Source organism: Phocoena sinus, chromosome 8 (genome assembly GCF_008692025.1).
Source record: "Phocoena sinus isolate mPhoSin1 chromosome 8, mPhoSin1.pri, whole genome shotgun sequence".
NCBI classification, from domain to species: domain Eukaryota; kingdom Metazoa; phylum Chordata; class Mammalia; order Artiodactyla; family Phocoenidae; genus Phocoena; species Phocoena sinus.
Genome location: NC_045770.1, coordinates 9240590 through 9264973, shown reverse-complemented (window position 1 = coordinate 9264973; position 24384 = coordinate 9240590). Strand labels below are relative to the sequence as shown.

The window sequence follows — 24384 nt, the reverse complement described above, 5'->3', positions numbered from 1 at the left end:
GTGTTATCCTTAGATGGGAAAGGTTATTGGCCCATTGTCTCCAACTTGTGTAGGGTTACTAAGGGCTGAGAATGATCCTCTAGTCCAAGAATAGGCCCATGGGGTTACATCATGTGGCAAGAAAAGAAAAAGGAAATTAGAGAAGAAATCCTGCCAAGAAGAATTTAGAAAGACAAATGAAGAAAAAAAACGAATAGTAGGAAGAAGATAAAGTGGAGCAGGAAGAGAAGGAAAAGACAAAAATGGAGGTATAAATGGTTCAGCTCAGTTTGTAATTCTCTTCATGGTTTTCTTCAGAGCAATTTTGACATCCTTGTTCCTGAGGCTATAAATGAGAGGGTTCAACATGGGTACTACATTGGCGTAAAACACTGAGAAAAATTTCCCCTGACCCACAGACCCAGCAAATGATGGCTTGACATGAATGAGCAGCCCAAGTCTATAGAATAGACTAGCTGTTATTATGTGGAGCCATGGTGCTGAAGGCTTTGGACCAACCTTTATCTGATGGTATGTGAAGGATATTGAAAAGAAGGTATAAGAAACAGAGATAGTGAAGCTAGATACCATGACAACTGTACCCACAACAACAGAAACCACAAGTTCATTGGCATAGGTGCTGCTGCAGGAGAGCTGGAGGAGGTGGAAGATGTCACACAGGTAATGGTTGATGATGTTGGAATCACAAAAGATCAGCCTGATCATACACCCTGTGTGGACCACACCACCAGCAAACCCCATCACATATGAACTAGACATAAGCAGAGAACAGACCTGAGGGGACATGGTGACTGTGTACAGCAGTGGCTTACAAATGGACACAGTGATCACAGGCCATGGCTGTCTACACATAGCACTCAGAGTTGACAAAAAATCAGAAGAAAAATAGCTAAGACATGCATCCTGTAAAGGAGATGATGTTCTTCTCTGAAATAAATCTCTTTAGCATTTTGGGGTAAAGACACATGAGTAACAGAGATCAATAAAAGACAGATTAAAGCCGAAAAAATACATGGGTGTGAGAAGGTGTGAATTTAGACAAATTAGATTCATCAAGCACAAACTGCCTACCACAGTGACCATGTAGTTCACCAGAAACAGGAAAAACAAGAGTAGTTGGAGTTCAGGTTGGTATGTGAATCCCATAAGGATAAACTCAGTCACAGAGTAGGCATTTTCCGTAGCCATTAATTGCACAATTGTGATCTGCAGGAACAGGGGTAGAAACTGACATTAATAATGGACTTTTCCTCTTTGTTTTCCAAGGGAGAGCTGGATCTGCTTGTTTATAATCTCACTTTTATAAAGACATACATTAAGACATCCAAAAAGCAAGACTTATGATTATTCCTGATGATTCCTCATTTTCTCCTTTCTACCCTTACTACCGTTGTTTGTCTCTGTTCAGAAATCATGCTGGTAGACTCCCAGTGTCCCTGCATGTCATTTTCTCCCTTCTCCCCTGTGTCCATTAAGGATCAGGGCTGAAAAGAGCAATTAAACAGGTAGTGTTCCCCACAACCATTGATTTATGTAGTTTGGGGTCTGAAAAGAAAAGGGGGGGTTGATTCAACCCTCACCTTTTTTCTGAATGCCTCACTGCCATTGAACCTTAAGGCCCCTTCTGCCTTACAGTCCTGAGAGGGTCAAAGTTTCTGACAATGAAGGAGGCAATATCCACCAGCACGGTCCTCAGTCTTTGACTTGCTAAAAGAGGTATGCTGGGGAACAAGCCATAATTTGAGAATTTACCCAGAAGGTCCTCTTCAATTGCAAGGAGGAAAGCAACCTTATATGAGCTCCAAAACAATCAGTTGATTCAAATGAGATTCTATTCCATGCCCTATAGTTCTGGGAAAATTGATTGGGAGCACAGAAAATTATTCTCTCCCTCATGATTTCCTTTCAAGTTAAGTGAGCCCACTGAGGGTAGAAATTACTGAGTTTGTGTTTCCATCCTGTATCATAGGTCCTTGGAGACACAATGTTCTACTCAGTTTATAATTTCACAATGAGAATTCTTAACCCCCAATGCAGAAAAATGGGTGCCCCTTTTGTACTTTCTTCATCATCTCCTGGTGTCTATGCACAGTTCTAAAAAAGGAACATTTGGGGCATAATCACTTGCCTTTACTAGCACTTTCCTAGAGCCTTTGGGATTGCATTAGTGAAATAGTGTATCATAGCTTTAGCACTGTCCATGCTTATGGATTTCACCTCTGTAAAGATGTGTTGTAGCAAAATGGTTAAAAGAATGGGCCCCTTAAGTCAGACTTAGTTTAAATCTGGCTGTTAAACTTCTTAATTGTAAGACCATAGACAATCATATAACCTCTCTGATCCTTGCATATTTTTATATACTTATCCCTATGTATATCTATAAAATGAGGCTAGCAAAAGAGCTATCTCATAGGGCTGTTTTGTGGATTAAATTAGTTAAATCACCCAAAGTTTATTAGGAACATGCCTGACATATAATAGGAGCCTGAGAAGTGTTCCCATTGCTATTAATCCATATTCATTATAGTAGGATTTCTCAAATTAGCACTAATGGTATTTTGAAGTGGATAATTCTTTGTTGTGTTCTGTGTATCATAGGATAGATCACATGGTAGGGCACAAAACAAGTCTCAACAAATTTTAAAGGACAGAACTTATATCAAGCATTTTTCCAACCATATGGTATAAAACAAAAAATCAGTTACATAAAGAAAAATGGGAAAACCACAAACACATGGAGACTAAACAACATGCTACTAAAAAAGCAATTGGTCAATGAAGAAATCGAAGAGTAAATCAGAAAATACTTTGAAACAAATGAAAATGGAAACAACACAATCCAAAATCTGTGGGATGCAGCAAAAGCAGTTCTAAGAAGGAAGTTTATAGTGATACAAGTCTTCCTCAAGAAAGAAGAAAAATCTCAAGTAAACAACCTAATCTACCACCTAAAAGAATTAAGAAGTAAGAAAGCCCAAAGTCCAGGAGAAGGAAGGAAAAAATAAAGTTCAGAGAGGAAATAAATAAAATAGAAATAGAAAAAAAACAGAAAAGATCAAGGAAACAAAGAGCTATTTTTTTTAAAGATTAAAAAAAAAAAAAGAAACCACCAGTCAAGCTCACCAGGAAGAAAATATAGAAAACACAAATAAACAAAATAAGAAAAGAAAGAGAAAGAACAACTGATACCACAGAGATACAAAATATCATAAGAGAATGTTGCAAACAGTTATATGCCAACAAGTTGGACAACCTAAAAGTAATGGACAAATTTCTAGAAACATACAACCTTTCAAGACAGAATCAAGAAGAAACAGGCAATTTGAACTGACCAATCACTAGCAGTGAAATTGAATTTGCAATTAAATGTCTCCCAGGGGGAAAAAAAAAAAGCCCAAGACTGAACAGCTTTACAGGGGAATTCTACCAAAAATATGGAGAAGAAATAATACCTATCTTTCTCACACTGTTCCAAAATATGAAGAGGACAGAACATTATCAAACTCATTCTACAGGGCCACCATTACCCTGATACCAAAATCAAGCAAAGACACTACAAAAAAGGGAAGGTAGAGGCCAATATTTCTGACAAATATAGATGCAAAAATCCTCAACAAAATATTAGGAAACCAAATCCAACAATATATAAAAAGGATCATACACCATGATCAAGTTGGATTTATTCTACAGTCACAAGGATGGTTCAGCATTCACAAATCAATCAATGTGATAAACCACATTAAGAAAAGGAAGAATATGGGCTTCCCTGGTGGTGCAGTGGTTGGGGGTCTGCCTGCCGATGCAGGGGATATGGGTTCGTGCCCCGGTCTGGGAGGATCCCACATGCCGCAGAGTGGCTGGGCCTGTGGGCCATGGCCAGTGGGCCTGCGCGTCCGGAGCCTGTGCTTCGTGACGGGAGAGGCCACAGTGGTGAGAGACCTGCATACCGCAAAAAAAAAAAAAAAAAAAAAAAATGAAGAATAAAAAGCACACAATCATCTCAATAGACAGAAGAAACATTTGACAAAATTCAACATCCAGTCATGACAAAAAACACTTAGCAAAGTGGGTATTGAGGGAACATATCTCAACATAATAAAGGCCATTTATGATGAAACCACATGTAACATCATACTCAATGGTGAAAAGCTGAAAGCCTTTCCTCTAAATTCAGGAACCATACAAGGATGCCAGTCTTGCAACTTCTATTTAACACAGAATTGGAAGTCCTAGCCACAGCAATCACACAAGAAAAAGAAATGAGGTATCCTAATTCGAAGGGAAGGAGTAAAATTGCCACTATTTGCAGATGACATGATACATTATATAGAAAATGCTAAAGTTTCCACCCCAAAGCTATTAGAATAAATGAATTCAGCAATGTTGCGGGATACAAGATTAACATACAGAAATCTGTTGAGTTTCCATACACAATAAACTATCAGAAAAAGAAAGTAAAAAATAAAGCCCATTTAAAATAGTTTGAAAAAGAATAAAATACATAGGAAGAAACTAAACCAAAAAGGTGAAAGATGTATAATCTGGAAAATATAAAACATAAAGGAAACTGAATATGATACAAAGAAATGAAATGATATTCTGTGCTCTTGGATTCAAACAATGTTGTTAAAATGGCCATACCACCCAAAGCAATCTAAAGATTTAATGCAATCCCTAACAAAATACCTATGATATTTTTCACAGAACTAGAAAAATTAATCCTAAAATTCACATACAACCGAAAAAGGCCCCAAACTGCCAAAGCAATCTTGAGAAAAGAAGAACAAAGCTGGATGTATTACCCTAGCAGCCTTCAGACTATACTACAAAGCTAGAGTAATCAAAACAGAGTGGTGCCTGCACAAAAACAGACACACAGATCAATGAAACAGAATAGAGATCCCAGAAAAAAACCCACACATTTATTGTCAATCTACAACAATGAAGTGAAGAATATACAGTGAAGAAATGACATTCTTTTCAACAAGTGATGCTGGGAAAACTGGACAGCTACTTGTAAAACAATGGGATGAACATTTCCTGACCATATACAAAAATAAACTGAAAATGGATTAAAGACCTAAATGTTATAACACATGAAACCATAAAAATCCTAGAAGAAAACATAAGCAGAACACTCTTTGACATAAACTGTAGGAATATTTTTTTACATCTGTCACCTAAGGTAAATGAAATAAAAGCAAACATAAACAAATGGGACCTAATTAAACTTAAAAGCTTTTGCATAGCAAAGGAAACCATCAACAAAATGAAAAGACAACATACTGAATGGGAGAAAATATTTATAAATAATATGACTGATAACGGGTTAATATCCAACATATATAACCAGATCAACACAAGTTAAAAACGGGTAGAAGTCCTGAACAGACATTTTTCAAAAGGAGGCATATAGATGGCCAACAGACACATGAAAAGATGCTCAACATCGCTAACTGTCAGGAAAGTGCACATCAAAACAACAAGATATCGCCTCACGGCTGTCAGAATGGCTATTATCAAAACTCTACAAATAACAAATGTTGGAGAAGATGTGGAGAAAAGAGAACACTTGTACACTGTGGGAGTGTAAATTGGTGCAGCCGCCATGGAAAACAGTATGGAGGCTCCTCAAAAAAATTAAAAAATAGATCTACCATATGATCCAGTATTTCCACTGTTGGAGGTACATCTGGGAAAAAAACAAAAACACTATTTAAAAAGATACATATGCCCCAATGTTCATAGCAGCACTATTTACAATTGCCAAGATATGGAAGCAACCCAAAGGCCCATCAATAGACGAATGGATAAAGATATGATACATAGATAAAGATGGAATATTACTCAGCCATAAAAATATTGAAATTCTGCCATTTGTAGCAACATGAATGGATCTAGTGAAATAAGTCAGACAGAGAAAGACAAATACTGTATTATATCACTTACATATGGAATCTAAAAAAATAATAAAATGAATGTATATGCAAAACAAAAACATGCTCACAGATATAGAAAACAAACTACTAGTTACCAAAGGGCAGAGGGAAGGAGGGAGGGGCAGGTTACGTGTATGGAACTAAGGCTTAAAAACTACTATGTATAAAATAAATAATCAGCAAGGATATATTGTACAGTGCAGTGAAATATAGCCATTATTTTGTAATAACTTTAAATGGTGTATAATCTATAAAAATATTGAATCACTATGTTGTGCAAGTGAAACTAATATGACAGTATAAATCAACTATACTTCGTTAAAAAGGAAACATAAATCTTAAGTGTATGGCTCAATGAATTTTACCTATATATATATATATGCCCATATAAAATATAATTCAAGATACACATTTCCTAGAAAGTTTCCCTTGTTCCCCTTCTCAGTCAATACCCATCCCCTCGCCAGAGGTAACCACTATTCTTCTTGCCCTCCAAATACATCTGACATTCTAAATATACAAACAGAAAAGTGCTGGAGAAATAGGGAAATTAGAGAAAACAGCATCTACTTTAAATCTGTTTATTATCTTATTGGGTAGACAAGGTGTTATGGTCAAGTGTTGAAATCCTAAACCCCCCAAAGATGATGATATTGGGAGATGGAGCCTTTAGGAGGTACTTAAGTCATGAAGATGGAACCCTCATAATTGGGATTAGTACCTTATAAAAGACATCTCACAGAAATCACTAGCCCCTTCCACCTTGTGAGCATATAATGAGAAGGGAGCGACCCAGAAAAGTGCCCTCACCCATTTATGCTGATACCCTGATCTTGGACTTCCAACCTCCAGAACTGTGAGAAATAAATTTCTGTTGTTTATGTCATTGAGTCTGCGGTATTTTGTTACAGCAGCCTGAATGGACTGAGGTACAGGTTTAAATAATCGCAAAAAATGTTGAAAAAATATAGTTTATTATCTTTAATATACACCTTTTTTCATGATAAATCTCATTAGATAAGTAAAACAATGTCTAACATATTTCTCCTAACTTAATGTGCATTATTTTCCTTTAAAGTGATAAATAACAAACTATGCAGTAAGAGCTATATGCTCTTTTTAAAAATATTTGCTGTCATTGTAGATAATAACGAATGCAAGTTTTATAATAAACCAGTCAGCCCCCTTTCTAGGATCCTAAAGTACACATGTATTATTCCTTTAATGGTACTTTATTAACACCATCTTTGGCAGTAAAAGGTGGAGCTACATGTATTCTCTTCAATATTAAATGAACTGGGCTGATACAGGCTCTCAGAAACAGGTGGTAAATTGTATAGATTTTGCCATTCTCAAAGGGAACAAGAAAGGGCAAAATATAAAAAGGTTGATAAGAAATATAGAACAAAAGGAAAGATCAGAGAATCTGATGATACTTCAAGTTATATACTAGTTTGTATTAAGACATTTTATTGAATCCTGTTCCCTATACCAGCAAGAGTATCGACAAGAATGAGAATATTTCTACAGTATTTGGCACTTCTGTTTAGATGAGTAAGATATAATTTTAACTTTCTGTGATTTATGATTCACCATATTTGTCCAGATTAGGAATAGCTCAGAAGATGGAAGTATGAAAAAATTATTTTTTAAAAAGGTCAGCATATTTATACCTTTTATAAACATGTTGTTATTCAGTAAACTGATATGAGGTGCAGGAGATACAGAGGCCAAATATGAGACAAGATCAGCAATGAGGGAAGTGATAAGACAAGTCCATACCACATATTAAAAAAATCTGTAGAAGCAACATGGTGATAAATACACTCTTCTTGAAAGACACCAGTAAAAATAAATAAAAAGTTGAATTTCTTTACAATATCGCTGATTCAAATTAGAACATGGTTCTCCTCTGGATTCTTAAACAGGGATTTCCTCAGTGTAACTTTGATATCCTTGTTTCTCAAAATGTAAATCAAAGGATTGACCATGGGCACCACATTAGTATAGAAAACAGAATAAATTTTTTTCAGGTCCATAGATCCAGGAGAAGAATATTTAAGGTACATGGATGCTGCTGAACCAAAAAAAGAGCAATGATGTGGGAGCTACACGTGCTGAAGGCTTTCGATCTTCCCTGAGCAGATTTGATATGAAGAATGCAAGTAAGGATGAAGATGTAAGAAACTAGGATGGTGAAACTGGGTACTGTGATATTAATACCCACAACAATGAGAACTACCACCTCACTGACATAAGTGCTAGTGCAAGAGACTTGGAGGAGTGGGAGGATGTCACACAAGTAATGGTTGATATTAACGTTGCAGAAGGTTCGTCTAAGTATGCACCCTGTGTGGGCAGAGGCTCCAGTAAACCCCATCACATACACAGCCAAAGATAGCACCAAACAGACCTTATGGAACATGGTGACCTTATACAGCAATGGAGTACAGATGGCCACATAGCGGTCATAGGCCATTTAGGTCAACGTATAGCATTCAGAGATGACAAAAAAGAGAAAGAAAAACAGCTGAGTCATGCGCCCAACATAGGAGATGATATTATTCTTGAATCCAAAGTTCATCAGCATCTGGGGGGTGAAAACAGAGGAGCAACAGAGATCAATGAAGGATGGTTGAAGACTAAATAGTACACGGGGGTGTGGAGGTGAGAATTTAGACCAATAAGAATGATCGAGCCCAGGTTGCCCACCACGGTGACAATGTAGATCATTAGAAACAGGTAAAAGAGGGGCTGCTGGAGCTCTGGATGGTCTGTTAATCCAGCAAGTATAAATTCAGTCACTAAGGAGTCATTTCTAGCCAGCATTCTCAACTTTGGAAATCTGTGATAATAGAAGAAAACTACATTAATAGGGAACCCAGCTCTGTCCTTACAGACTCTCTTTTATATGAGCTTTACAAGAAAGAGACTCAGACTGGCAGAAATCACATCTTCCTTTGCTTCATAGGGTCTGTAAGTACTGCAACACATACCCCTCTACGTTTAAATCACTGTCTTTTGTTGCATGAACTGCATGGGACAAACAACAGCTTTATCTTTACTAGAAGACAGAGGGATGGGGTAGCTGAGGAACAAGCCTACCTGTTGATGGGCTTTGGTGGTGGGGTTGTATCCCCATCTCTCCATCCTATTCATCTGACCAGTCACTTTTTAGTTCCTACTCATGTTTCCATCACTCTACGAGTTATCTCAGTTCCCCTGTGATGACCTTCAAGAAAGAGAGAATTCCCACAGGGCAGAGACCATAACCATATTCTCCTTCCTAGAAGGGAGTTGCTAAGAGTCTCTCGGATTTTCAGGTACTTTACTACAAGATTCCATGAAGTCAACAATTGATAACAGGTATGGAGGAGAGCCTTGGTGGCCTAAACTTTATACTTAACCATATACTGCATTGTTTCCACATATTCTCCTCCTCTATTCCATCCTAGCTGAACATAGAATGAATAAAGGAAGGTGGATGTGCTTTCCCAGGTTTTGTAGGATGGCATGAAAGCGAAATAAATTAATTTGGGTGCTGATTAAATTATCTGTTGTTAGTGAATATATATCAAGCTGTATACTTATTACGACATGTAAACTTGTACAGTACATATATTTTGACAAAAAAATTTTTTCCCCACACTGTATTTTATTTTTACAAGAGATAAATAAACTGACACCAAGTATTGTAAATGGATGCAAACAATGATTGCAATTACCAAACACGAAACACACTCATACTACGTCATAATATTGACATTCAGTCCAGTGATCCTCCACTGTAACAGCTCCTTTACTTTGCAGTGAAAATTGATTTGTATATTTTTTGCCTCTGAGTCCTTGTGGGATTTTCTTTTATACAAACAGAAAGTCACAAAAATTGTAATCATCCTCAGCAGTTCACTCAGTCCCATGTAATTAATTTTTTTATCTCGATCTTTTGTTAGCACTTTTATGAATTCATCAGTTTTCCATTAGAGTTCTGAAAATGCTTATTCATTCAGTTCAGCAGTATAGTCAGTTACCAAAAACCTGTACTTGTCAGAGTCTTTTCCATGAATTCCTTGAAGATGAAACCCTTTTATAGGAACATTTTTGCGAAAGCATCAGAGTACACCCAGAACTGTCTGTAAATGACAAAAGACTTAAAAATGACCATGGTTAAAGATTTGATGAAAGTTCATAATAATGCAATTGACAAGGAAATTTAGTTATTTCTGAGATATACATTTTAAAGTAATAACTAGAATTATGACTTATAACATTATACCAGAACATATAAGATTTTTAGAAATTTCATGTAAGGTCTGAAACATTTATATTAACATATATCCATGCAAATAACTCTGGCAACCACAGACACTACAGAATTAAACATAGCCAAAATCCTAGCCAGGATACCAAAAATTCTCACCCTAATAGCCATTAACTAAGTGGTTAGTACCTGAGACAGCACATTATCTTTCAACAAAATATTACAAGACAAAGAAACAGTCTTAAGAGGTAATGCAAGCCACAGAACCAGACTCAGATAAGAATGAGATGTAGAAGTTATTGAACAGGAAATTAAAATGTCTATAATGAACATGTTAAGGACTCTAAGGGAAAAGTAGACAACGTGTAAGAATCGATGGGTAAACAGATGGAAACCCTAACAAAAACTATCAAAAGAAAATGCTACAAATAAAAGGCACAGTAACATAAATGAAGCATTCCTTCTATGTGCTCATCAAAACCCAACAGTTTAGAAAAAGAACCAGTGGCTTGAAGATCAGTCAATTGAAACTTCCCTAAATCAAATCCAAAGAGAAAAAGAGTGAAAAACAGAACATTCAAAAACTCTGAAACAACTTCAAAAGTGAAAAAATATGCATAATTGGAATATCAGAAGGTGAGAGTGAACGGCTGATCCTCCTCTTCCTTACATTTTCTTGAGAAGTGATTTATATAACTAAGTTAATTTACACTTTTAAATCATTTACATTTCTTTTTTTGATTTCTTACTATTATCTCCATAGCTTTATATGTTGTTTGCCCTTATGAGGACTTGGCATCAATAACTAACACAGATTTCATTCAGAACACCCTTTTATGCAAAGTCTTACTCAGTGCAACTTGGACATCTTTGTTCCTCATATTGTAAATGAAAAGATTCATCATTGGCCCCACAATGGTGTGAAAAACTGTGGATACTTTATCTCGATTCAGAGACACAGCAGGAAAAGGCTTCAGTTACATGAATGCTGATGATCCAAAGAAAAGAGAAACCAGAATTATGTGAGAGCTGCAGGTACTGAAGGCTTTGAACCCACCCGCTGTAGAACAGATGCAGAGGATGTTGGAGAGGATCAAGGTATAATAAATGGAGTTGGTGAGACTGGGCACTATGACATTGACACCCACCACAACGAAAACCACCAGCTCATTGATGTAGGTGCATGCGCAGGAGAGCTGGAGGAGAGGAGGAATGTCACACGTGTAATGATCGATGATGTTACCGTCACAGAAGGAGAGTCTCAGCATACACCCAGTGTGGGCCATGGTACCCACAAGCCCCATCGCGTATGCACCCACCATCTGCGTGAGGCAGACCTGATGGGACATGGAGACCTTGTAAAGCAGGGGCTTACAGAAAGCCACATATGGATCATAGGCCATTGATGTCAAAATACAGCACTTTTCAATAACAAAGAAGGAGAAGAAACAAAGCTGAACCATGCACTCTGCTTAAGAGATGACGTTTTGGTTTACAAAACTCATCAGTATTTTAGGGGTGATGACAGAGGAGCAGCAGAGATCAATGAAGGAAAAGTTGAAGAGAAAGTAGTACATGGGAGTGTGCAGGTGAGGGTTCAGACCAATCAGAATAATCAAGCCAATGTTCCCCACCACGGTGACCAGATATATTCCTAGGAAAACGAAAAAGAGAGGCAGCTGGAGTTCTGGCTGTTGTGTTAAACCCAGCAGGATAAACTCAGTCACTGAAGAGTCGTTCCCTGGGGCCATTCTTCCCTAGGACATATCTGTGGGAACAGGACAAAGGGTAACATTAAAATGAGTACCCAGCTCTCTCCACCCAATCCCACTATAATGAGGTTGAGACCCAGAATAGGAGAATGAACCCAAGCCAACCCTCTGTGTGCCTTTGTTTTCTCCTTTGTGTAAAGGCTGAGGGAATTTTTAAAGATAGTATATATCAAAAACACTAACGGGCAAGTTCTACAGGGATAAGATTCAGTAACCCTGTGACCACTCATGACTACAGCATCTCTGCTCCACTTCTGCTTTGATAGCTTACCAGGCCCACCTAATGATCAATGATTGTCTCAGCAGAGAGAAGGTGTGTCATTTCAGGGAGTCCTTGGCTTTCTGAGATGAGGTTTGGAAGAGTAACATGACAGATAAAATTCAACACTCACCCTTTTACATGGGGACCTCAATCCTGCTGGATTAACTGAGCTCAGAGAAATAAAGTAACTTCCATCCTCCCAGACTGTCAGACTTCCACAAGCTCTCAGAAAGGTCCCTGCTGAATGCAACACAGACTCAGATCAAAGTTGCTAAGCTCAGAGAAAAGAATATAATTTCCATCCTCCCTGAATGTCACAAAGAGGACTTCCACAGACTCTCAGAAAGGTCTCAATGTCTCTCCCTGACTGCCTAGGCTCAGATCAAAAGGCAGATTTGGGTCAATACAGGAAGTTTTCAAATGCCAAAATCAAGGTCAGCTCACTATGAGAGGCCATTAGGAACCATTTGACATTTTTACTTCTTTTCTGACAAAGGACTGAACTAATCTAAGTGCAAGCTTAGAAAGAGTAATATGGCAATGGCTGGCAGAATGGACTGGCATAAGAGAGACCGGAGGCAAGGTGACTCGCAAGAGGCAATTACAATAGTCAATGAATGATAAAAATGCCCTGAATTAACAGTGCTACTGTGAGCAATTCCAAGAAACAAACACATGCAAAAGACACTGAAAGGAAAGAGTCATCAGAACTTCTCACAAAGGGGATAGAAGTAGACCAAAAAAATCCCAAAGATATTAGCCTAGGTGCTTGGTTAAATTATGGTGTTAACTACAGAGAGAATTCAGAAAGAATGGAAATATTCATAAACAATAGGCATTCAGCTTTGAACATGGTGATCTTTAGTTGCCAGCTGGACAAGCAAGTAGAAGTATACAACCTAAATAAGGCTAAATAATGCTCAAGAGGAAGACCAGAATCTGAGAAAAAGATTTGGGGACCATTTCCACAGAGGTTAAAGCCATGGAATCAGGTGAACTCAATGAGAAAGAATAAAAAGAAAAAGAGCAGAGAGGCAAGAAATACATGTGGGAAATCCCTCATATGGGTTTTACATGTAGGATAGTTGAAAACCTAATCATTACAAAAATGAGTCCCAATTATTATCCTCAGACCCTTAGAAATTACAAGGGGACTAAAAATTCCTTAGGGCAAACTTGAAATGTGTCTCACAAGACAGACATTCTTGGGCTTAGCCTTGATGAGGACCTTAGAGATTCATTAAAACTATTTTATTTCCTGGAAATGTTAAGAACTCTTATTTAGGTGATGCAAGAACCAGAAACACTCCCTTTAAGTTTATATTACATCAAATCACATTACAAGAAAAGTTTATAGCAAGGTACTAAATTAGAATTAAAGGTCATTCTTTCACTTTTAACACAACCAGTTTAAATACAGGCAGAGAATGAGTGTAGAGATGCTCTGAGCTTATTCTTACATTGCAAAACTACCTATTACCCTCCTTTCTTCTACCTACATGATGGTCACAGTAGCCTGATCCTTTTCACTGAGATATACCATGGTATCTTTTGTTAATTCCTGGCTCCTTTTTAAGTAACTCAAGCCCAATATGTTCTAATTTATCAATGTCAGTGGTAATTTAAGTTTTATACCATACTATATTATCATAAAGATGCAAAAAATGTAAACCTTTTTTAACTAAATAGAATTTTAATTTGCAGTATTATGTCACACTGAGCTAAGCTGCTGCAAGCATCTGGAATCACTGGCTAATAATATATTTTTAAATGTAAATATATAATGGAAAGAAAGTTAAATCTGCAAGTGTCAGGAAGAAAATGGGAAGGCAAAATCTAATTCAGCAGATCTTGGGTGGGGTCCTAGATTCTGGTCCTGATTCTGGTTTTTTCTGTTTGTTTGTTTGTTTGTTTTAAACAAAAGTCAGTAGAAGTGAAGTGATCCATGCAAGATTTGACTGTTAGTGACAGAACCTGAGGTAAACCCAGGTCTTCTGACTGGAAGTTCAATGGATAAACAGCATGGTAGAGCTGAAGGAAGAAGCCTCTACTCTTTTTTTAAAAAAATTAATTAATTAATTAATTTTAATTTTTGGCTGTGTTGGGTCTTCGTTTCTGTGCGAGGGCTTTCTCTAGTTGCAGCAAGCGGGGGCCACTCTTCATCGCGGTGCGTGGGCCTCTCACTATCACGGCCTCTCTTGTTGCGGGGCTCAGGCTCCAGAAGCACAGGCTCAGTAGTTGTGGCTCACGGGCCTAGTTGCTCCGCGGCCTGTGGGATCGTCCCAGACCAGGGCTCGAATCCATGTCCCCTGTATTGGCAGGCAGATTCTCAACCACTGCGCCACCAGGGAAGCCCTGTTTTGTTTTTGAAAGGTGTAAAGTCTGTGTCTAAACTCATGTTTTTGCAAATGGGCATCTGATTTTTCTAGAATCATTTGTGAAGACGACTACCATTATTCCATTGATTGCCTTTGCTCTTTTGTCAAAGATCAGTTGACTATATTTTGTCGGTCAACATCAGGTTCTCTCTTCTGATCCATTGTCTTTTCTTTCATCACTACCACACTGACTTGATTACTGTAGTTTTATAGTGAGTCCTGAAGTTGGACAGTATCTGTCCTACAACTTTGTTCTCCTTCAGTATTGTATTTGATATTTAGGGTCTTTTCCCTTTCCATATAAACTTTAGAATCAGTTTGTTGATATCCACAAAAACTTGCTGGGATTTTGATTGGGATCACATTGACGACACAGATGAAGTTAAGAAGAATTGACATCTTAACATAATTGAGTCTTCTAATCCACAAACATGGAGTATCTTTCCATTTATTCAGATTTTTTATTACTTTTATTAGAGTTTTGTAGTTTTCCACATATAGATCCTTTATATATTTTGTTAGACTTATAACTAAGTACTTCTTCTTTTTGGAGGGTAGGGGTGGGGTGACAACATGAATAGTATTGAGTTTTTCATTACAAATTCCAATCATCCAGTGCTTGGTATATAGGAAAGCTATTAACCTTTGTATGTTAACTTTGTATCCTGTGACTCTCCTCTAGCTACTTATTAGTTCCAAGAGGTTTTTTTGTTCATTTGTTTGTTTTGTAGTTGTTGCTGTCAATTTTGAGGGACTGTCTACAGAGACAATCATGTCATCTGAGAACACAGACAATTGTATTTCTTTTTTTCAATATGTATTTTAAAATGGTTTAAAGTTATCATTCCAAGAAGCAATACAGGCTCAAATATTAATAAATTTGAAAAAATGTATCTCAACATCCTTTGTCCTAAGGAAAATGCAAATTAATATTATAATGAGATACCACTGCATACACACTAGAATGGCTAAAATTACTGTCTATACCAAGTGAACATGTGGATGTGGAACACCTGGAACTTTCATACACTGCTGTTAGAAGAGTAAAATTATATAGGTACTTTGGAAAACAAACTGGTATTTTCTAATAAAGTTGCACCATATGTAGCATCTGATCCAGACATTCCACGGCTATCACATATACAGAGAAGTTAGTGCATAAGTCAGAAAAAATACTTGTACAAGAATGTTCACTGAGGTTTTATTTCAATAGCCAAATTTCCATCAATAAGAGAATAGATAAGAAAATTGTAGAAAATACATTCAGTGAGATATTTCTCATAAAACAATGTTCTGATACATGCACCAATACAGTTGAAATACAAAAATCATTATGTTGAATGAAGATGGCAGACTCAAAAGAGTATAAACAGTATGACTTTATTTATAAGATTTTAAATAACAGGCAAAATTAAAGTGATAGAAATGAGAGCAATGGTTACCTCAACTGGTGTATGGGATTTGTCTATTGACTAGAAAGTGACATAAGGGAAATTTCTGGGGTCATGGAAATGTTCTGTATCTTTTTCTGGGTGGTGATTAAATGAATTTATACTTAGGTAAAAAGTCATCAAGCTGTAGACCTCATATTTGTATATTTTACTATATGTAAACTAGACCTCATAAAATATAATTTGAAATGTTTTTATAAAACTTTATAAGGAAAATTTATTTGTGTAAAAATTTATACAGCTCAATAGTTTAAACTATTCAGTAGATCTCTCAGGACTTACTATGGAAAACTAGTCTGTGTTTTTGTAACACATCTCTAATATCTACTATCAGTAAGGGTAGGCCAATCCACACCTTTCCATACCAACCTTAGAGTCTTAATACTGGACCAGATGGGTCAGTAGTCTTACACAGGATTGGGCTTGGGTGTTTCCATAAAGAATATTCTGACTTATATTGAATCCATGTCTCCAACCTGGGGAAATTCAATGAAGTTGATGCAAAGAAAGAAAACCGAGAAAAAAAATAATCAGATACAACTGGGACATTAATCACTTCCCATTTAAGCTTGTGCTCCATGAGCCCTGCCAATTATTACAGTGTGTTTGTGTTTCTATCACCAATAGTGACAGCCAAGCTTCAATCTCTTTTTATCTTTCTTATAAAAAATTTACAAATGAGTAATTTCAGTTTAAAAATATGGCAACATTTCATGTTTAAAATAACAGGAAATCCAACTAAAAACTAGCTTAAAACTTGGCATGCAAAAAGCAGGAAAATTCAATCCACAATGAGGAAAAACCTCAATCTGTAGAAACATACTGAAAATAACATATTTTAAAATCAGCAGACAAGAAAAAAAAAGAGCTGTTATTAATATATTCTATATATTCAAGAAAAAAAATGTCAAGGCATGACAAGGCCCATATTGACTTCCTTGATCTGAAAAATACAACGTGTGAAATGAAAAATACACCAAATCCAAAAAAATACAGAATCCAAAAATAATCATGAGAAAAACATTAGAAATCCCAATTGAGGGATATTCTACAAAATACCTGACTAATACTCTTCAAAACTGTCAAAGTTACCCAAAACATGGGAAGTCTGAGAAAATGTGACAGCCAAGAGGAACCCAATGAGACATTACTAATCAACGCAATGTGGTAACCCGAATGGGATCCTAGGATAGAAAAGGGACATTAGGTAAAAACTAAGAAAATCTGGATAAAGTATGGACTTTAACAATAATTATCAATATTGGTTCACTAACTGTGACATATGTATCACACTAATGTAAGATAGCAAGAGGAACAAGATATGAAGTATATAGTAACTCTCTGTATTATATTAACAATTCTTCTATAAATCTAAAATAATTCTAAACAATTTATGTAAAAATAAATGTGTTGAATGGAGTTAACACCACATCAGAAGAAACGATGAATGAACTTAAAGAACAGCAATAGAAAGTAACCAAGATGATATCCAGAGACAACAAAAAAAGCCTAGAAAAGAATGAACAGAGCATCAGTGAGCCCTAAGACATCGTATTATGTAATTGGAGTAACCTCATATGTAATTGGAGTCCCAGACAGCAGAGAGGAGGAGTGGTAGAAAAATATTTGAAGACATAACAGCTGAAGACATCCACCTAAAGTATCACTACACAGTGAATGCCCCCTTACCACCTAATCGAATTTGAGAACAAAGTTGACTAAATAAGCTATTTAACAACTGTCATTTCTGGTATTGTTGGGCTAGGCTATTGGGTCTACCACCCACTCAAAACAGCTAAAAATACTGAATAAAATATTCTACAATATTCTATTTTATGAACTGGTTTGTGATTACATAAATTTTGCATTATTTATTAAATTGAAAATGTATGTATTATGAAGTTTTCAGGATATATTTGATGGTAAAATCAGAAAAGTTGGTATATTCATTAACTACTATAATAATGTAAATTATTCAAACATCAAAAATCTCTCTTAAATGAGATTTATCATTTTTTATTAAATAACATTCCCAAATTAAATATACTCATAATTCTAAATGAAAATTGGTACTTGCTTCTGGAATATAATTTCTTTGTTAACAGGCTTTGTGCTTGAAATAGTTATTTGCAATTCTTGAGCAAGAATTTTTAATGACCATATCTCCAATTTCTTTTATAATCATCATCAATGAGAAATTTTGTATGCACAGTGGTAGAGTTTAGATCATTCTTACCACCATTTAAAACTTTGCCATTGAAATCATATTTAAATAATGTGAGTTATTTTCTTTTTACTGACAAATTTAATGTTCAACAAATTTGGAACTAATTTCGCTTTTTCATTTCAAGTATTTCAAAATAACAGAGAAACCCAATTTGCAGAAGGCTTGTGCATTCTTACAGCAATCACACTTCAACTAGTTTAGATGCCACGAAAAGGATAAATTGGCTGGAGATGGACAGAAGTACATGAAATGGGGAGCCAGAGACTAGGGCATCTGCCTGGAGCTGCGAACATCAGGACTCCTTGCCTGGCATCCACCACAGGCCAAGCACTGTGCTCCTGGGCACCTGAAACAGACTCCCCCAGCATCTCTGTGGGACTCTGGTCCACCACAGGCACTGAACCCTCTGCGTGTGGCTGCTGTAGCTGGTAAGCAGGTGGTGGAGTGCCTTTTTGGTCGGGCTGTTGAAATAGAGCAGTGAGTGCCTCACTTGGCTGACCATTCTTGACGCTGGCCAAAGTACGGTATATGCCATCACGTCAGACACATTCTATTCTTACCCTTCCGAGAGCATCTGTCTAGGATATACTCTAGGCTCGATGCCTTTAATGTGAATTCATCTGGGGATTCTGCGTGAAGAAAACAAATATTTTTCCCAATTAAAATTGTATTTATGCAGCATATACAGAAGGATAATAAAGCCATATCTACCCATATCTTCAAGAAATTCATCAAGTTATGGACATAATACTTCCAAATATCCTAAAGGTGTTTTAAAAACGCTTGATATATTGAAATAATTTTTACTTCAAATTCTATAATTATTTTTAAAACACTACAATTGAATTTTTAATCATTTTAGTTTTACATGAGTTGTGATTTTAATAATTTTAAATGATCATTTTTGCCATGTTGATCAAAAGAATATAAAGTCAACCTGATTCACAGACCGAGCCAGGCATTTTACTGACTCATACTGCCAGCAGAGTGTGCTGGGAAATTGGATATCACATTCAGACTACAAGGCATGTGTCATGCCTGCAACTATATTTTGCCTACATAAACCAACATAATCCCAAAAAGTGTGTGAAACTGGTAAGTCATGAATATACATGGCCTTTTATTTGGCTGGACAGGGCCAACAATTCATGGAGGCGTGTCTCTCTCCACGCATTTTGTCTGCTTGGTTCTACTGCATTTTAACCTCAGATAAACTCTCCCCATGTAGTGAAAACAGGACTACTAGAATCCCTAGATTTAATCTTACCAATTCAGTAACTGCAAGAAGAAAAGTTTGTTTAAATAATTTTGGCAGAAAAGACTGTAGTCAAATGACTATTTCTGACTAATCACTGTCATCAGGGTTTGGCATGTGCTAATTAGACAGGATATGTCTTGTGAGATGGGCAAGTCAGTCCAACAAAATCACATAAAAGGTGTTCCCTGTTTCAGGGCTTCCCTGGTGGCGCAGTGGTTGAGAGTCCGCCTGCCAATGCAGGGGACATAGGTCCGTGCCCTGGTCCGGGAGGATCCCACATGCCGCGGAGCGGCTGGGCCTGTGAGCCACGGCCGCTGAGCCTGCATGTCCGGAGTCTGTGCTCCACAACGGGAGAGGCCACAACAGTGAGAGGCCCACGTACCGCAAAAAAAAAAAAAGATAATTGGATATATAGACATTGCAAGGAGGAAAGAGCAAAAGATGAAGCAGAGAAAACATAAAGACTAATAACCTATAAAAAATAGCTACCCAGAACTGATAGAACAAACAGAAAGAATAAGAAGCATAACCAGATTCTAGAATCTAAGAGGAGAAGCTCTATAGGATTGGTGCTTGGATTAATGGAGGGTTTGGAGATGCCCCACAGCTGGTGCTTGGACCTCTGCAATAGAGGCTCCAAGAGGGTGCAAGGCCCAACATGGAGGGAGACCAAGAAGAAGGCCTGACAAGTGCTTGAGCCACTCAAGGGGCAAAGTCAGGGCAATAAAGTGAGGGAGGATACTACAGCTGTTAAGGAGCTGTTGTCCAGCTATTCACTATACATAAGGGGGTTTACCAAGTTAGGCACATTTCCATGTGCTTACTGGCTATTTACATATGTTCGTTTGGGATGTGTCTTTCAAATCATTTGCCAATATATGATATGATCTTTTTATCACTGAGATACATTTTAATTAATTTGTTATATATTCTGGATACAATACCTTTATCAAATATATGTTTTGCAAATATTCTTCCAGTCTGTGTCTTGCCTATAAATATTTTTTTGATAAACAGAGTGTTCTAATTTAAATGAAACTCATTTTCTCTTTTAGATTTAGTGCTTTCCAGAATATGTTTAAGAAATCTGTGCCTACACTAACATACTTTTCTATGTTTTCTTCTAGAAGGTTTATGTTAAAGTTTCATGTGTATAGTTTTGATCTATTTAAAATTAATTTTTGTGTATGATGTGAGGTAGAGATCAAAGTTCATTGTTTTCCTCATGAGTAGTATTTCCAGCATCAATTGCTTAGAATGATTTTTCTTTACTTACGGATTTACACAGTTGCTCAGTTAAAAATCAATCAACTATATAAGTGAGGATCTGTCTCTGAATATTCTATTGTGTCCCATGGATTTATCTATATTTATAACAAAACCAATCTGTCTTGATTACCATATCCTAAAACTAAGGTTTAAAATCAGTTAGTGTTAAGTCCTCTATGTCATTTTAGAGTTCTCCAAGAAACAGATGCTAAGAAATGATTAGACTTCCAAGACATTTATTGTGGTAAGTGCCTGTGAAGGATAAAATGGGAATGAGTGGGAGTCAGTGAGAAAGCCTTCAGACCAGGATGAAAGTGTGATACCTACGAAAGGAGAGAGAGAAGAAAGGATTGGGTAGGAAAACCTCAGACCACAGTGCAGTTCAAAAAAATCTCAAATAGGATGATAGGAAGTCCCTAAACAAAGACTGCCTATCAGAAGAGATTCACATTACACAGAAATTGGCCAGGTCCGGTATGACCCACCATGCTAAGCCATTGGCTGAGGCCATCTTAGAGTAAGCATGGACTCTGCCTGAACACTATGGTGGATACAAAGGAGTATTGGCTATAGACAGTCAATGATGCTCCCCACAGGTGGCTCTACTGAAAGGGAGTTAGCAGCACCTCTCTATGGTTGCCACACTTTACTCCTCAAAAGAAATTTTACCCCAGAGTTCTTTCTGACTTATTTTTTGTTATTGTCATTTATGACTATATTTTATTAATTATTATTTATAACATTAAATTTATTACTGTTATTATTCAAACAAGATAATCCAATTCAACAAGAATATTTTTGACCTACAACTATATTTGATACTCTAAATATATGAATGGGAAAAGCATTGGAGAAATAGGGAAATTATAGGGAGAGGCATCTAGGTAAATATATTTATTGCCTTACTGGTGAGACGAAGTTTAAGTATGTTCAAAAAATGTTGCTAGGAATATGGTTTACTATATTAATACACAACTTTTTTCATGATACTTCACTGGATAAGTGAAACATGGCTAAAATGTTTCTCCTAACACCATGTGTAGTATTTTCCTAAAGTGATAAAAAACGAAATTGACAGTAAAACCATGTGCTTTTTTCAAAATATCTGGTGTCATTTTAGAGAGTAATAAACACAAATTTTATAATAAATCACCCATTATGCTTACTGGGATCCTGAGATACATATGTATTATTCTTCTAATCATCCTCTCTTAATACCATGTTTGGCAATAAATGGTGGTGTTATATGTATTCTCTTCAATATTAAAGGCATTTGCCTTATAGAGGTTCTCAGAAGCAGGTGGCATGTAAAACAGATTTGGCCATTTTCAAAGGGAACAAGAAAAGTAGTAATAATAAAAGGAAAGTGTATGAAAAATAGAACAAAATGATAATGTCAGAAGGATCTGATCCTACTTTAAGCTATATATGCAATTTGCAATGAAGACATTTCTTGGAATTCTTCTTCCTATACCAGGAACAATATTGTTTTAAAAGACAATTATTCTGCAGTGTTTGGGCACTTCTGTGTCTAGAACAGCAAGCTCTAATTTTAACTTTATGTATTTATGAAACTCACCATATTTGTCCAGATTAGGAATAGCCCAGGAGACAAAGATGGTATGAAAAAAATCAGTTCATATTTTCCTCTTATAAAGATGCTACTAGTTATTTAGGAAACTGGTACAAGGTGCAAGAGATAAGTAGGAAAAGTTAGACAAGCTATAAGGAAAGTGATGAGACAAGTCTATTATACCACATATAACACAATCTGTAGAAGAAACACAGTTATGAACAAATATCATCTTGGAAGACAATAAAAATTGAATATCTTTACATTATTGTTGTTTGTAATTAGAACATGTTTCTCCTCTGGATTTTAAACAGGGATTTTCTCAGTGCAACTCTGACATCTTTGTTCCTCACACTAAATCAGAGGACTGAGCATGGGTCCCACATTAGTATAAAAAATAGAAGAAACTTTTCCCTGCTCCATAGATCCAGGAGAAGAATATTTAAGGTATATGAATGCTGTTGAACCAAAAAAAAAGAGAAAGAGCAATGATGTGGGAGCTACACATGCTGAAGGCTTTTGATCTTCCCTGAGCAGATCTGATATGAAGAATGCTAGTAAGGATGAAGATGTAAGAAACTAGGATGGTGAAACTGGGTACTGTGATATTAATACCCACAACAATGAGAACTACCACCTCACTGACATAAGTGCTGGTGCAAGAGACTTGGAGGAGTGGGAGGATGTCACACAAGTAATGGTTGATATTAACACTGCAGAAGGTTCATCTAAGCATGCACCCTGTGTGGGAAGAGGCTCCAGTAAACCCCATCACATACGCAGCCAAAGACAGCACCAAACAGACCTTATGGGATATGGTGACCTTATACAGCATTGTAGTACAGATGGCCACATAGCGATCACAGGCCACTGAGGTCAACATATAGCACTCAGAGATGACAAAAAAGAGAAAGAAAAACAGCTGAGTCACGCACCCAACAAAGGAGATGATATTCTTCCTGAATACAAAGTTCATCAGCATCTGGGGGGTGAAAACAGAGGAGCAACAGAGATCAATGAAGGATGGTTGAAGACTAAATAGTACACGGGGGTGTGGAGGTGAGAATTTAGACCAATAAGAATGATCGAGCCCAGGTTGCCCACCATGGTGACAATGTAGATCATTAGAAACAGGTAAGAGAGGGGCTGCTGGAGCTCTGGACGGTCTGTTAATCCAGCAAGAATAAATTCAGGCACTAAGGAGTCATTTCTAGCCAGCATTCTCAACTTTGGAAATCTGTGAGAATAGAAGAAAACTCCATCAACAGGGAACCCAGCTCTGTTCTTACAAACTCTCTTTTATATGAGCTTTATGAGAAAGAGACTCAGACTGGCAGAAATCACATAAGTCCTCCTTTGCTTCATAGGGTCTGAAGGTACACACCCCTCAACATTTAAATCACTGTCTTTCATTGCATGAACTGCATGTGACAAACAACTGCTCTATCTTACTAGAAGACAGAGGGATGGGGTAGCTGAGGAACAAGCCTACTTGCTGATGGGCTTCAGTGGTGGGAATGTATCCCCATTTCTCCCCCCTATTCCTCTGATTCATCACTTCCTAGTTCCTACTCATGTTTCCATTACCCTACTAGGTACCTCAGGTCCCCTGTTTTGACCATCAAGAAAGAAAGGATCCCTACAGGGAAGAGACCATACAGATATTCTGCTACCAGGAAGTCTCTCATAGTCTCTAAGGTTTTCAGATACTTTACTATAAGAATCCAGGAAGTTAATAATTGATAACAGGTATTGAGGTGAACCTTAGTAACCTAAGTTTTATACTTAACCATATATTCCAGTGTTTCCACACATTCTCCTCCTCTGCTCTAACCTAGCTGGACAGCGAATGAATAAAGGAAGGTGGATGTGCTTTCCTAGGTTTTGTAGGATGGCATGAATGAGAAATTAATTTGACTGCTGATTAAGTTAGTTATTAAGTTTGTGAAAACATTTCAAGCTGTATACTTATTATGATATATCAACTTTCCTCT

General features: G+C 36.9%; 4 pseudogenes; all 4 read right to left on the bottom strand.

Annotated features, from left to right (window-relative positions):
* Positions 1 to 264: 264 nt before the first annotated feature.
* Positions 265 to 1191, bottom strand: LOC116758071 (annotated as a pseudogene).
* A 6637-nt stretch (positions 1192 to 7828) lies between these two features.
* LOC116757687 lies at positions 7829 to 8768 on the bottom strand (annotated as a pseudogene).
* A 2253-nt stretch (positions 8769 to 11021) lies between these two features.
* LOC116758170 lies at positions 11022 to 11966 on the bottom strand (annotated as a pseudogene).
* Positions 11967 to 22671: 10705 nt separating this feature from the next.
* On the bottom strand, positions 22672 to 23611 carry LOC116758099 (annotated as a pseudogene).
* Positions 23612 to 24384: the final 773 nt, after the last annotated feature.